This window comes from Macaca mulatta, chromosome X (genome assembly GCF_049350105.2).
Source record: "Macaca mulatta isolate MMU2019108-1 chromosome X, T2T-MMU8v2.0, whole genome shotgun sequence".
Lineage (NCBI taxonomy): Eukaryota > Metazoa > Chordata > Mammalia > Primates > Cercopithecidae > Macaca > Macaca mulatta.
The window spans coordinates 119,538,415-119,554,500 of record NC_133426.1 but is presented as its reverse complement, the minus strand read 5'-3'; the positions used below and the strand labels follow the sequence as shown (position 1 = coordinate 119,554,500).

Here is a 16,086-nt window from a genome sequence, read left to right as displayed (position 1 = left end):
AGGCTGAGAAGTTAAGCCACTTAACAGAAGTCACACAATTAGCTAGCAAGTGCCAGGGCCCCAAATGAATTCTTCCTTTGGTTCCAAATTCCGTGTTATTTTGCTACCCGGACACTGTTTCTTTGTGCCTTCGTTTTCCCAGATGTAAAATGGTAGATTTTCCGTGTCCCAGGATGCTGTTCTCAGCCCTCTCTTGTTTTTAACCAATGTCAGTTTTTTTCGCAGCCAGCAGAACACCACAACGACACTTCATGTACTTTCCCCCCTCCTGATTTAATGAATTAAGGGGGAAGAAAAGTTACCTATTCGCAGAGAGCTGGACACTACCATAAACATAAAGGCGTACCAGAGTCGACCGACACACTGTTGCATTCTTTTATGAGACTGAGAAATAAAGCGTCTCATCTTTCTCTTCCCAGCAGTAGCTGGGGTAGAACACAGAACTACACAATAGCCTCTTGTTTAGTTTTATTAATTTTGAGGACGGGTGGGACAAAGGGATCAGACTGGCGACTCCAGGGCCCAATCGCAAGCGTATACTAGGCCAGGCCGGGCCAACGGGTAGCTGCAAAAGAATGGTGGGCGGGACTTACGCTTCAGGGGCCCACTCCGCCCAGGCCGGCGCTCCCAGCCCGCCCAGGGGCGGAGCCTCTGCAGAGCCCCGCCCACGACCCCTCCTCCCTCGCCCCTCAGCTTCTGCGGCCCGCCAACGGGAGCCGGGCAAGCGCCCGGGGTGGGGGAGCGGAGGAAGAAAGGAGGGTGTCTCGCAGAGCTGTGACCTGGGTGGGAGCCTGCTGGTAATAGGAAGCAAGAGGGGAAGGAAAACGAAGGAGCACTGCACTTTCCTGCATTATTTTAAGCAGGCTTTGGTGGAAGGTGCTTTTCAGCATTTCTATTACTTGTTTTTCTTCCTCCAGCAGTGGGGCGGGGAGCTGCACTGCCTCTCCCACGCGACTATGCCGCGCAGTTGCCGCAGATTATTATTGTAGTCTTTTGCAAAACCCTTTCCTTCTTCCCAGCCAGTCACGGCGCAGACTCTCACGGCTACGGCAACCGAGTCGTGCCCCTCTAGTGGGAAGGCGAGAGCGAGGGTCCCCTGCTTTCGCCGGAGCTCCCGGACCCCGCGGTTCAATTGTTTGAAACTTCCCCGCCCCCCGGCCCCGCCTCTCTTCCGCGCTCCCCCCACTCCTCACTTCCAGGGTCCAGGCAGGCTCCCGCCCTTCTTTCCCCGCCCTCTACTCCGCCTTCCTCCCTAGTCCACCCCCCCCCGCCCTGCTCCGGGGCGGTCCTAGCCGCTCACCGCAAGAAGAAAAGCCACCCGTGCGTCCCCCTCCCCTACCTCCCATCCTTTGCCCAGGAGCTGCCTTGGCAGTCACGCCCCTTCCTTCCGAGGAGCTTTCTGGCTGCCTAAACTGGTAGACCCTCTGAATTACTCCTCCGTCTCCTCTCTCTTTCGCCTCCTCTTCTCTTAGTTCTCTCCGCCTCCCCCCCAACTACCACCACCTCCAGTCAGTCTCGCCTCCGACCATCCGCTGCTCCACCCTCTGGCCCGGTATCCTGCCTGTCCACTGCCACCAAGGAGAGCCCGGACGGAGCAGCGAGGAGGGGAGCAGCCGGGAGTTGGGGCTTCCCCCCTGCCCATCCCTGGCCGCTGGCCCGGGACCGAAGCCACTTGAGCGAGCAGAGAGTCGTCACCTTGTCTTCGTTGCCTTCAGGGGTAGGAGACGCGTGGTTACTTTTCGCGGGGAACTGGGGCAGGAATCCATGGTGGCATGAACTTGGTCGTGCCCTCGGCGTGAGTGAATCGATCTAGGCGCGTGTGGGAACGTCCGTGTGTTCTACTTTCTTTGCAGCTCGCCATTAGTTTTTTTGGATGTGCAGCAAGTTAAATCGGTTAGAGTGTGCGCTGCTTTCCCGTCCTACTTAGGTGAGGAGATGCTAGTGGGTACCACTACTAGTTGGTACTTTTACTTCCTTACCTCCTGGGGTTCTTGTGGGTCTCTAGGTAATTAATCACATGGAGGAGCTAAAGACCCGAGGGAAGCTGAAATCTACATTTAGCCCAGCATGCATGTCAGTGCTTATCTCAGATAACTAGATAGGTTTCTCCTAAGTGCTTAGGCTTGGGGTGGGGACTCACACTCCCTGAGGCGGGAGCAGGAGGGGTAGGACCGTGAATTCTTGAAGTTTTAAAGTCTGTGTAATCTAAAACACAAGGCTACTCTTTGAGATGTGTGGTGGTGTTTGTGGTGCCTGTGGTGGTGATAGTAATGGTGAGGAGAGAGTTGCCCCTATCTGCTTAGAAGATCCAAAGATGTTAGTAAATAGTTTTGGGGGATCAGGCAGGTGTCTTGAGGGTCCAAGCCTGGGCCACTGCACGTTGGTGCTTCGACAGTAAGATGGGCTTCATGGGTATGTGAAAATGAAGAGAAAGAAAAGTGGGAGGGAAAATAACAGTCTTCAATAGACTGTGAGCAGTTCCTGGTAAATTGCCACTAATAATAATATAATAATTTGCATAAAGGGACTAAATAGAATTAAATGAGCAAGGAAAGAGAAAGTTGGTGAGAAACAGCATTTTCAATCTCTAGTGTATGTTTTAGAACGAATTTTTCAACAACCTGGGATGTTTAGTTCAGTTATCCTCCCTCCCCGCCATGAAGAGTGGAAGTTGGGAGGCAGTTTAAAACTTTTATGAATATAACCCTCTTCTCCCATTGAGAGAGGAAGATAATTAGTCACCATAATCTTCAATGATGAAGGGCTAAGGGTATTTAAGTCTCCTTGAGCTACGCTTTGTGAAAAGTTCTTTCTCAGGCCAGCCTTTGTGAAGCCTTCTCAGTTAGACCTTTCAGCACCCTCATTTAGTAGCTAAGAATAGTTTGAAATGCCATTTTGAATGTGGTATACATTTTCATCCATCTCCCACCTATCTTCAATTGGACAAGTGCGTCAAGGTTGTAAGTGATGGTGTTCAAAGACTTATTACTGAGATGTCCTTAACCTATTGCTTATTTGGGAACACATTATTTACATACATTTAAAACTAACTTTGGTTGATTTTAATGAGGGAAAGGAAAGTAGGAAGGTAAAGAAGGAACGTTACAGGGTGACAATTTTAAAGGCTATCCTGTTTCAGATCAGCTGGGAGGGAAAAGCTGGCCTGACCAAACTACATTTTATAACTAGCCTGGGACATTTTAACAGCCAGGTGGTTGTAGAGTAGTTGCCTCTATTTACAGATGATAACTCAGGTTCCAACTATTCTGTATGGGTTTATCCGGCGTCATTGACAGACACTTTCTGGCACTACATCATACTTCATTTTAAATTACTTCTTTCCTTGGAAAAGTTTGTGACTTTGTAAAATTGAAAGTGCTTTTTCTACCTTCATGGTCTAGATGTGAAGTAAGCCTCTGACCACGATTGGATGTGGAGTCGCTTTTACATGAAATTTGCAGATCTGTTTACCTATTTAAAAGATTTTAGAAAGGGAATTTTAATAATTCATAGTCGATGCAGTTTTGGATTTGGAAATTAAAATCTCATTTCTGGTTTATGAATTTGGATTTATTAGACTAATTCCCAACTAGGACATTTGTAGAGTTGCTTTTTCTTTCTGAGGTTTTGTAAAGACCGCATCAGACTCTAGAATGCTTTAAGAATAACCTAATCAGAAGGCAGGGGGATGGATACTATGACCTTGAGGTCCCATTGAGTGCCAGAATTCTAAGTGGGTACATCTGCTTCTGTGCCTCTCCCAAGAGCCCTCTCCCAGGGCCTGCGCCTTCTTTAAAAGGGTGTCTTTGTAATTAAGCGGCCCTTCTTCCCCATCCCCCTTTCTTCTTTTGATCCAGCTTTTTAAGGCCTTTTTTTCCATTTGGAGACAAGAGGGGTTTCTCACACTTTCCTGTTCCCCTCTTAACGCTTCTTTTCCTTTACCCCAGAAAAGTCGCCTGAAGTTCTCAGGATGGTTAGAAGTTGTTTTGTTTTGTTTGGGGCGTGGGGGTGGAGTGGGGGAGTTGTTACCAATGAGGAGAAATAGAGGATATATTCCCTCTTGGGAAATGCTTGCGACCAGGTAGCCTCCTCCATGGAGACTGAGCATTTGGAATGCATGAGAACAGTCTATTCTTGGGGACTGTCTGGTAGAAATTGTCCTTTGCACCCATTAAGCCCAGCTTAAACACACTGAAAGGGGTAGGGAGAGGTGTGTGTGGTCGTAGTGGAGCCTTTTAGGATGGTAAATGGGTAAATGTTTCCAAATCTCCTATTACATCATCTCTTTCTCCCATGGATTCAGTAGGTTTAGTGATCTGCTTGACAAGTTAATTAGCTGGGGACTAAACCAATTTGTTTAGAATTGTGATCCATTGATTTCCTGTCCCCAGGAATTTTTGTTGGTGTTTTACTATGATGTGTTGTCTTTAGTCTTACTTACTTTTCCCTCCTTGCCGCCTTTTGTGGACTTTGGTCCAAAATCTAGGGTTCCACCCCCAAGTCAAAGGTTAGAATTTTGTCCCAGGAACTAAGGGGGTATTAAACAGGCTAGCCATACTACATTACTCTCCTCCATGGTGGGCTTCTGACCCCTTTTAACCCAGAGAAAGGAGGGAAGTCGCCCCTTCCACACACAACACACACAATCTGAACAAAAAAAAAAAAAGAAAAAGAAAAAGAAAAAGAAGTCATTTGCTTTATAAAAGAATCCACAACAGGTTTCTTTGTAAGTACTAGCTTTCCTAGTTAGTGCCTTTAAACTATGACTTGATATATAAAAATTCACTCTAACTGGGCCTTCTCGGAAGTATATTTATTGCATAAAGGAATACATAAGAATTTGTAATGATTATCACTTAAATTAAGTGAGGCCATTATTTGGCCTTTGAAATCTTTTTGTTATATGGAATGGAGTTAGTTAATTGTCTAAATCATCCTGGCTTGTAATAATGCTGGCCACGTTAGCTCCGGCCTACAACTGCTTGCAGAAGAAAGCTAGTATTACTTTTTGAAAATAAATCAGACTTTATAGATTTTGAACAATTCTAAGGATGAGACTATCCACCCCATATAGGTAAAATATTTTATTTCCAGTTACTGTGTTTTACTAACCCAGGGATCTAGAAAGTTATTTCTAGTAAATAATGGCTACTGATGCCACTTTTAACCTAAGAATCTGCAATAAGATTTCCTAGTGAGCCTACTGGTGAGAAGGACCTGGGCTCTAGGCCCAACCGTAACTCGGTTTACTACCTCTGTTAAGTTTTTTTTTTTTTTCCACTGTAAATTGTGGATTTGGACAGGGTGATTTTGAGAGCCAGTTCTCATAAGTTTATGGTTTTCTTTCTAAGCCTCAATATCGAGTATGAATGTGAATGATTGCTACTAGAATGAAGTGCAACCGTTGTTAGAAATTCAATCATCTAGTCATCATGTTAAAAAAAAAAAAAGATCCTGTAAGGATATATGAATATAGATGCATCATGTTTTATATTTTAACAACCCAACATTAAGAAGCTAAGACTCTATCCAAAACTTCAAGAATTCCATCATCCTAACAGATCACCTGCTTTCATTTTTTCTAGTTCCTTTCAAGTCCTGGTTCCTGTACTAACATGAATTTTAGAAAATTGGAGCCACAGATATATACAATGTTGCTTTTCAATAAGAGCCCACCTAAGACTTAGCTTTGTAAACCCATGTGGAGGAAAGAAGTCAGAATCTGATGGAGGACACATGAAGACTCCCATATATTTTGTTTCTCAAATGCCAGGAGAAGCTGATGGATATAATAAGTAATCCCTAAACACTCTGTGATTCGGGAATTGTTCATGTATCTAGCAAGGCTGTTAATTTAATTCCTTTGACCTCCTGTTATCTCTCCCCCATTCTTGTTAACAACAGCAACAACGGCAACAAAAACTAGGGTCCACTGTTTACCTTGTCTAAATCATTGGCAATGATTTTTAAATCACTGTATAGTGATATGCCATCAAGTGAGTACAAATTTGGGTGGACTATGAAATCTTCAGAATGAGAAAGGAGAAGCAGGACAGCACAGATATACTTGTTTTATAGCATGGAAAATAATACGTTTAAATTAGACTAAAAGATAGCAAAGAAACTAAGGATTTTAGACAGTTAAATAAAAGACAATACGTGCAGCAGCAGAATGGCCCACGCGTAATGGGTTCTTCATCTGAGGTCTTCACCATGTAGTGAAAGTTCAGTTTCATAGTTCTTTGATTTTCCTTTGATAACAAAGGTATGGTATACATGTGATCGCTAAGATTTGATGGATTCACCGGACGTGGTGGCTCACGCCTGTAATCCCAGCACTTTGGGAGGCAGTGGCGGGCAGATCACCTAAGGTCAGGAGTTTGAGACCAGCCTGTCCAACATGGTGAAACCCCCGACTCTGCTAAAAATACAGAATTACCTGGGTGTGGTGGCGCATGCCTGTAATCCCAGCTACTCGGGAAACTGAGGGACAAATTGCTTGAACCCGGGAGGCGGAGGTTGCAGTAAGCCAAGATCACGCCATTGCACTCTACCCTGGGCAACAAGAGCAAAAAAAAAAAAAAAAAAAAGATGGATTCATTCCTGGAAACCAGTGGCTCATCATAAATTACATTAAGTTTCTCTAACTGGAGTAGAAAGTGCGGTACGGGTTTTTAGTATTTAGAAAGTACCAAATGAGGAACAGGAACTTTTTTTTTTTTTTTTTTTTTTGGTAATATATGATCCTGGAGAAAATGCAAATGGATGTATTTGCCAATGTTTCCTAAGGCAGCTGTTGAAAATCTACTCTTTTAAGTCTGTGGGCTTGCCTTGACGTTTGTAAAGGCACTTTCACTCTTGCCCTAACTCTATGAAATATCATTAGCCTGTGTGACTTGAAGCCGGGATCTGGTTTTCTCTGCCCGGCCCTTCTCTGGCTTACCATGTGACCAAGGGTAAATGAATTAGCTGCTCTAAGCTTCAGTTACCCTTCTGGGAAGCAAGGATATTAATACCTCACAGAGGTGTTTCGGCATGCTTCATATTGGGCACATGCTTTGAGGTCATTGGATGAAAGGTGTTTGCATGATGGCAAAGCAGGCTTATTATAGGGTCTTGAGCAGGTGTTCCTTTTTAATGAGCTTTGCTCTCTCATAACATACAGTGCCCTTTGGTGCCCCATTGCCTTACTAACTGTAATTACCATTAACCCAACATTTGTATTATTGGCCCTCTCGGCTTTTTGAACAAAAAAAAATTCAACAGTTTTGTACTGTGTGGTAAGTTGAGGTACAAATAAGAGAACTCTAGTATCTTACAGGGTGGTGAAAAATAGCTTCAAAAAGAAACGTTAGTTGAAAAGGACTATAGAGATCAGTGACTTCTTCAAAGCTCCTCCAAAAGGTGAAAAAGAATAAAGCACACTTCTGTGTGTGTGCGCATGCGCGTTTTAAGGGAGAAAGTTTTCAGTAATATTTGCTTGTGACACATACTGATGATAGCCAGTAACTGAAACCCAGCCATTGTAGCGTTTTATACACAGCTGGTTTTTATTAATGATGGAATATTTATGCTTGCTGTACAATTCGTGGCTCATTTCCATGTGTATGTCAGAACTTAAATACCCCCAAAAGAAACATTAAGATAACATGAAATATAAATGTGGCCAAGCTAGAAAGGGTGGATTTGGTGGAGAGTCTCCCTTATTCTTATTGGTGTCACATCAGATCACAATAACTGTGCCGGCCCTCTACCAACCTTAGGCATTGATACAGATCTTTTTTTCCCCTTATATATACCCCATAGCAAACTTCACATTTCAGTCTTTTTGATGTGGACAAATGATCTGCTCTCCCCTTTATAATGCAGATAAAACTGATGTATGTGTTTTTTAAGAGCATATTTTCCCTGCACATGCTTCTCATTATCCGAGAGGCCTGGACTCAATCAGTAAAGGAGCAGAGAAACCACATAATTGAAAGGAGAATGACGGTGGTGCATACTTGGAATATTTGTGGGAAGGGGATTGCTGACATCAGAAAATGTAGTGGCCTGAGTGTTAACAGCATGGAAGAGAAATCAGCTTTCTGTGTTTCTGTGTTTTGAAAATTATTTTTAAGGGAATAAAAATATGGGCCAGGTTTGACATCCTTTTATGAAGTTGCCCTGGAAACTTTGATGAAGATTGTTAAAGAATAGCTCAATTAAAACCTTCCCCATTAGAAGCTAATTAGTACATCCCTTATTCATTTTGGTTGTTTTCAAGGGGCATGTATTTGCATTGAATTAGTGACATTTGTTCCATGTGATAGCAAACTAAGATAAAAATCACAGATGGGGAAAATTATTTAGATTGCCTGTTTTGAAGAAACCTAATTTCCTCTTTATTACATTTAGATTTTCAGTTCAGATTTTCGTTTTACTATGTTTATATACAATGATCACATTTTAGTGTGGTAGCCAGTTTTGCTTTCTGGATCATGGACTGTAAACCAAAGCTTATTTGAATTTCCCGTATGAATTAGAGAAATAGAACAAATGACAATAAACCATTTTATTAAGGTAAGATTCCATTTTTTTTTTCTTGTACAATTAGTTTCTCTTTGGTCTATGTGTGTGTGCCTGAGAGAGAGAGAGTGGGGGAGGCAGATTTTTTTTTAAAAGCAAACAATTTTTGAAGCTAAGAAAATTTTGATGACCCCCTTTACTCCCAGGAACATTCTATCTGCCTCAGGCTGCCAGTTGGGCTTTTGTTAGGGAAATATGATGAATTTTCTGACCTGGTGCTTTCTGTGACCAGGCTAAGCGGTTCTCCCCTGGAAGCCTGAAGGAGAGAGGTTATGGTGAGAACAGGAGTGCAAGATTTCTAGCAGGTTCTTTTTACTGTACTCCACCTTTTTTTTTTTTTTTTTTAAGGGGGTGAGTATTTGCTTCTGAGATTTTAGGGTCGTTTGCAGTAGAGTCCATGCTGTGTAGCTAAATCCAAAATATGGGCCTGTTGTGGCCCTCCTTTCCCCCATCACTTTAGGTGACGGTCATTCTGTACCTACGTTCTCTGACGCTGTGCCTACGGCGTAGGTGTATGCCTGCAGTAGTTTGTGCAAGTGAGAAAGTTAGCTGGGTTATATGATTTGTGGTTTAATCTCACTCTAGTCCTTCTTGGGAAGGCAGGGTTTAGATTCAGTTCTGCAATGGCACCACAGGCAAGGCAGGTTCCCTGTGCTTGCAAGGCAACAGCAGGAGGAGGAGGGGCTGCCTTCTGCCTTCAGAGAGTGACTCAGACCCTTCGGTATGAAGATATGAAATGCTGGCTCCTGTCCATGCACCTGCTGGATGCCACACCTGCAGTCAGCACCTGAGCCCCACTCAGACACAAAAACCAGACTGAAGGCAGATGGGGCTCCCTTGAAAAGGGGCACAGCAAAACAGGGAGCTCTCAATTATGTTAGTAGAGCCCCATTGGGAATTGGGTTTAGTCATCCCAGTGTTGATGTGGGGGAACAGATTACTTTCTTTTAGATGCAGCTCACTCACTTGCTCAAGATACTGTTGGAGTGCTTCAGGAGTTTGCTTTCCTAATGAATTTCTCTTGTGAACTGTCCTCTTAAAAACTGGAGAGGCAGTTCTGTGGAGGGTTATGTCTTAGAACCAAGGAAGTCACAAGACCTGGGTTCCAATGTTGGCCCTACCAATGGGCAGCAGTGAAATTCTGTTCCAATTAGTTATGATTAGCTATCTGTTCTGGACTTGAGCTTCCCTCTCCAGTTCTAAAATGGAATTAATCACATCTGCCTTTATTTCCCCACAGAGCTGCCGAGAAGGACAAATAAAATAGCAGAAGTGAAAGAGCTTTTGTTTCCTTAGAAGGAAGGCTGAGAAACTAAAGGTAACAATAACATTATTATTGTTGTTATTCCATGTCTTTCTTTGTTTTCTTCTCCTGCTGTGGCCTCTAGCAAAGTTTTGGGAAAGTTATTTACTCAGAATGCAACTATTAAGCACATTTTATGTACCAGTTAATGTTTTAGGTATTGGGATGGATACAGTGAAAAATCACACACCCAGCCCATGCCCTCTAAGATCTTACAGTCTAGCAACTTCCATTTCCATTTCTGGCTCAACCCGTAATGGTGATTGCTACCGGGGCACTCAGAAGCTTAAAAGGTGAGAGTTAACTTTTTTTTCTCTCCGCACTACAGCTGGGGATTTCTGTCCCTGGAGCTGAGTATTCCAAGGTCTAGATTGGAGATATATGGGAGGAAAGGCCATGGGGACAAATAAAGGAATTTCTTTCCCTCCCACATTTGCAAAGTACCTAACCCTTAAATGACCTTTTTTTTTTTTTCCCAGAAGTCCATGTTTAGTTTCATCCTGGGTTCTGTTCTGTTCCTAGTCAATATGGTCTAGTCCTCTCTTACGACCTTAGCTGTCATCCATATGCTAATGACTCCCAAAGATATATCTCAACCTATCTTTGATGTCAAGTTGGTTATCACATTCCATGTCTTCTACTCAGCTCATAGGTTTTTGGTGTTTTCCTCCTCTTGGAAGCTTTTTGAGGTAGCCCAGGGTTTTTTGCAGAGCGCTATGTGTTGCTGGAGCTATCGGCTCATACCTCTGTTCTCCTGTTGAGTTGGGCCTCCTCTGCCTGACTGGGAGCTCCTCAAGGACTGGGCTCTGTTTTATTTATTTATTTATTTATTTATTTATTATTTATTTATTGCCACCCTAGGGCTTACCTAGCACAATGTCTGGCTACAGTTAAGTGCTCAATAAAAGTTTATGGAAAATTTGCTGTGATAAGTGTCATCATAGAGAATTAATTTTCCATATTGAGCAGAGTTGAGGTCAGGAATAGATGGAGAGGGATTAGGGAAAAATCTTCAAAGAGAAGGTAGAAAGCAGAACTGCCTTATTTTGAGAGTTCTGGCTAAGAAGTCACGGAAAGAATGCCTGTTGTGTCCACTCTTGCTAAGCCAGGGGCATCTCTGACCTATTGCCTCCCCTGCTTTAGGACTGGATGGCTTTTATGGTCAGGTCTGCAAAATAAACCTCTGTCTATAATACATTGACCATTTAAGACAGGTGTCACTTAGTCATATAATACTAAACAGGGCTGACCTTAAATGTGCCACCTTAACTGAGGCTGAAAATAGAGCTACACTCACAGGCTCATTGATCATGCCTGCTTAGTTCTATAAAGCAAAATGTCCCTTAAGATATATTGAAGATTGGGATTTAAAAACTGACAAATTCAATTCTCAGAATGTAAGCAGGTTGGGTCACAAGAACTGAATGTCTTCAAGCTGACTGTCAGATCTTTCCAAGGGCAAAAATGAAAGATGATATAAGCTATTACAGGCCATGAACCTGTTCTCACCCACCTGATGCTTTTACTAATTAGCTTCTTGGCTGGGTGGCAATTTGGGGCAAGTGCATGCAAGCTGGATTCACAGGGGAGCCCACGTTCCACTCTGCCATTTCGCAAGCCACTGGGATACTACACTGCTTCTCTTGGCTTCTTTCCCTCCCAGGAGCCCTGCTCTGCCCTGGTGGAAAAATGAGAGCAGGATAATTTTTCATTAAATGAGGGAGGGATTTCATGGGACTCTGGTGTTTTGCTAATTTTATTTTTTAGTGGGTTGTCTAAAAACATTTATGCTTCTTGACCCATCAGTTTCACTTCTAGGATTCTATCATGAAGAAACAACCTACAGTATTGAAAAAGGTTCAATCACAAAGTGTTTTTGTAACATTATTTAGACTAGCATAAAATTGGAAGCAACTTACATGTCTTAATAATTGAAGAATGGGTAAGTGAATGCTGATACACTTGTTTAATGCACTATTATGCAGCCATTACGATGTTATGAAGTTATGCCACAACATGGAAAAAGTATTTATGATGAGGTAAAATGCAGGATCCAAAATTACATCTTATTAATAATTCATTGCTTTGTAAAAACACAAATACACATAGGAACGCTAAAGGAAATATAATGTTAACAATGCTTAAGTTGAGGTGCTGGGATTATAAGTGATTTTTTCTTTATTAAAAATATGTGCATGCTGTGCTTATGTTACTTGTAAAATAAAATATAAGTAGACATGAAAAATGGGCGGTCTGGCATTGGAGGTTAGAGATTGGTGAAGCAGGCAGCTTCTAGGTATATTCTTAAACTTTTCTCATTTTAGGCTCCATCTAATTACAGGGACCCTTTATACTTTTCCTGAGATAATAAAGAAGGGGATGTGAAGACATAGTCTACTCCTCTTTGGGAATGGATGTGTTTGCTGGGGGATAGAGGGAGATGGCAACAGGATTCTCCTTGCTACACAGTATGTCACTGCTCACATCCACTTCAGGGTTGATCACTTTTGTTGCCTATAAACATGTTCAAGGTAATTGCTTCAGAACAAGGCAAAGTCAAACTGGGACCAAAAACGACCAAGACCTTGAGTTACCGTCCCAGAAACGGATCTCTCACACTGATCCTCAGTAAGATTTGGAAATGCCAAGGCCTTGCTGTGGTTCTTAAAATAATTTTTCAACCTAATCTAATAGGGTGGTGCAAAAATAATTGCGGTATTTGCAATAGAGTGTATTAAGTCGTCCTTGCATTGCTATAAATACCTGAGACAGGGTAATTTATAAAGAAAAGAGTTTTAATTGTCTCACAGTTCGGCAGGCTTTATGGGAAGCATGGTGCGAACATCTACTTCGCTTTGGGATGGGGGCCTCAGGAAGCTTGCAATCATGCCAGAAGGCGATGGGGGAGCAGGCACATCACATGGCAAAAGCGAGAGACAACGGGGGAAGATGCCACACAGTTTTAAACAACCAAATCTCATGAGAACTCACTGTCAGAACAGCACCAAGAAGATCTGCCCCCATGATCCAATCACCTCCCACCAAACCTCACAATTCAACATGAGATTTGGGCAAGGACATACCTCCAAACTATATCGTAGAGGTAGAGATAAGAACAAAGAAGAGTCAGGGCTGACTCTTCTCTTAAGCCTTTTCTTGAACTAATGCTAGAATTAAGAGCCAATGCCAAGCTGGTATGATATTGAACAGACCTGAAATAGGGGGCCTGGAGACATCAATCCGTGGAGGTTCATGTTGCTGTTCAATCCACCTCACATCTTAGCCTAAAAAGTGAATTTGCAAAGCCTTTCTATAGTAGTACTTCTAGCTGAACACTTCCCCCTTACCTCCTTGAATTTTCCTTCCTTCCATTAACATTTTACTTCCAATGGAACTGGAAAATCAGTGGTAGCATTAACGCAGGTTTATAGTCTTTTAAAACCAGGGTCAATTCTATGTAATAAGTAGTTATTAAGCATCTTCTTTGTACAGGCAAATAATGCTAGATAATATGTTGTAGTGGAAGGGTTCTTGCCCTAGGCATTATAAAAACTTTCATTTTGGTCCTGGCTCTCTCTTACCCTTTGAGGCCCTGGCGTCTTCATCTATGCAAGAAGAGGGTGGGACCACTGGGTGGTCTCCCAAGAGCCTTTCCAGTTCTGAGTTTCAATGATCTAAGGACCCCTGTGTAGTATAGTAGACTGAGTTGCAAATAAAGGTTCTTTTTTTTTTTTTTAAGTTTCTTTAAAAAAAAAAAAAAACCTTCATAAAATTGCTGTACATTTCTAAAAAAAAGAGGCTACTTTGAAATAACAGTGACAGTGATAGCTTACTTTTATTGAGGCCTTATTATGTGCCAGTCTCCATGCTTAGCACTCTACATGGATTAATTCCCGTAATCTTTATAACAACCCTGTGAAGTATGAGCACCATTATCCCTATTTTGCAGATGATGCAATTGAGACTTGGGAGATCAGGAGACATGTACAAGGTCTGTTAGTAAACCATACATCCAGGATTTAAACTTGGGCAGTGTGACTCTAGGCCCAGACTCTGTGCCACGGTGTTTATGATGCCTACCCGTTACCTGTTGAAAGTTTAGAGATAACCTGCAAAAGGACCATTGTTTTTCACATCCCAAATGAAGTGAATTGGTATCTTAGGTTGCAAGAGTGTTGGGACAGGTATTCTCTAGGGTACTTTGGCTACAATATGGACCAACCTGAGAGAACGTAAGAATTTACTGGGGCCTCTCGCTTTTTGTGAGAGGTTGTGTGTATGTGTGTGTGTTTGCACAAATACATACACATAGGTACAGGGAAAACTTTGAACTGGCCCAGATAAGGGAGTCAAATTGGATGAAACAAGTTGACCAAGATTTAGCAGAGAAACAGCTTTCTTAGACTTAGATTCTTTATCCTGGTTGGGTAGAATGAGAGGTAGGGGCAGAATGCGGGAGGGTATAGAAGAGGAGATAGAAAGAAGATCTTATAGGCATATTGCAAAATTTATTTGAAGGGTGGGAATTTGGTCTGTCCTGACCACCTTGTAATGTGGATTTTCTGGGACTTGTCTTGGGAAACATCTAGGCCTTCATTAATATGTTTTGGCTCAACCTCACAGGTGTATTGAGAGAGGCCAATGACTGCAAATGGAGTAAGAATTTAGCTTGGCCTTGCTTCCCTGTTGTTGTTATAGAACAGTTGATTATGTAGATTCAAATTGCATTTTTAAAGACAGAACCACAATTATTCTTTTTTTTCCTATCAAATATTCTCAGAGACAGTCTGTGTGCCCAGGAGAAACAAAGTTATTTTATTGATTGAAGATGATGTCAGACCCCTGGCAGTGGCATGATTAAAGCTACAGGGAGATTAAAGGTTACAGAGTTCATACTATTTTAGTTCTTGTGCATGAAACAAGGAGCCTTTTCCTTTCCTTTCTCAAATACATGGAGTAGTGTTTTCCTCATTATGTGACTCTTGACATGTAGATGAACATAAGTTCTTCAAGAAGAAAATAGTAAAATGGAGAGGACTCTGCAAAGCTTTTTCCTTAGGCTGATTTCTTTTTCTGTTTTAAACAGAGACAAAGATGGCACGAGGGGGGTGAGGGTAGGGGAACGATCTGTGTCCAGTTAACATAAAGTGATTTGGGTTTTGAAAAGGATATGGAGGGGCCGAGTGTGATGACTCATGCCTGTAATCCCAACACTTTGAGAGACCGAGGCAGGCAGATCACCTGAGGTCAGGAGTTCAAGACCAGCCTGGCCATCATGGCGAAACCCCGACTCTACTAAAAATATGAAAATCAGCCAGGCATGGTGACACATAGCTGTAATCCTGGCTACATGGGAGGCTGAGGCAGGAGAATAACTTGAACCCGGGAGGCAGAGGTTACAAGGAGCCTAGATCCTGCCATTGTACTCCAGCCTGGGTGACATAGCAAGACTCCATCTCAAAAATAGATTAAATAAATAAATAAATAAATAAATAAATAAGAAAAGGATACAGAGGACAAAATTGAGAGAAGAAAGACCTTGCACGAGTAAAGTTTTCTCAGTGAAGAGCTGAGTATCAGGAGAAAATCAGTAATATCAGCCTGAAGAATCTAAATCGTACTGGAAAATAATCATATGGTAGTTTCTCTCCAGGGACTCAAGTTTAAAAGCCTTGGGCGGTTTTCTGGTGTTTCAGTTGAAAAAGAAAAAAAAAAAAACGGATGAATGTTTTGTTCAGAATTGGACAATAGAAGCCAGTGGTTATGTACCATAGCTCTGTTAAAAGTCCAGCTTTGATTCCAATTAGAAGTTGTTCCTCTGCTTCAAAATTAGGGGAGACACCCTAAAATAATTACCTTGCAGATTTGAGATGATTTTGCTTTTGATCATGATTATATGTTGTGCCAAAACAAGATGGAAAGACACATTTCTGTGTTTGTTCACTGTATGTCTGTTCACTTTATTTTTGGCAACATTGCAAGGAAATAATGTTAAATTAATCACTTTGTGGTTTTGTGGATTTTTTAAAAACTTGAATGTTTTGAACATGCTCTCAAAATACAGAGATGTTTGTGTACTTCTTTTGTATTGCTTTCCTCCTCTCATGGAGTGGATTAAGCCTTTCCTTTAAGTGATATGAATGAATCATAGATAGGCCAGGACAGAAGATAGGAATGTGGTTCATGTGCATCTCACTTAAACTCCTGAGTCTTAG

General features: G+C 42.1%; 1 protein-coding gene across 4 annotated transcripts in view; it reads left to right on the top strand.

Annotated features, from left to right (window-relative positions):
- The first annotated feature begins 1,337 nt into the window (after nt 1-1,337).
- The window catches only part of AMOT (angiomotin), a 67,349-nt gene continuing 52,600 nt past the window's right edge, over nt 1,338-16,086 (top strand). For 2 of the 4 annotated variants that reach the window (XM_015128051.3, XM_015128050.3), the window contains exons 1-2: nt 1,338-1,717; nt 9,809-9,886. The gene's annotated coding sequence lies outside the window, so the exon portion shown is untranslated. Of the gene's footprint in view, nt 1,928-9,808; nt 9,887-16,086 lie in introns of all 4 variants that reach the window. The other 2 variants (XM_077988046.1, XM_028842509.2) reach the window with 1 other exon arrangement.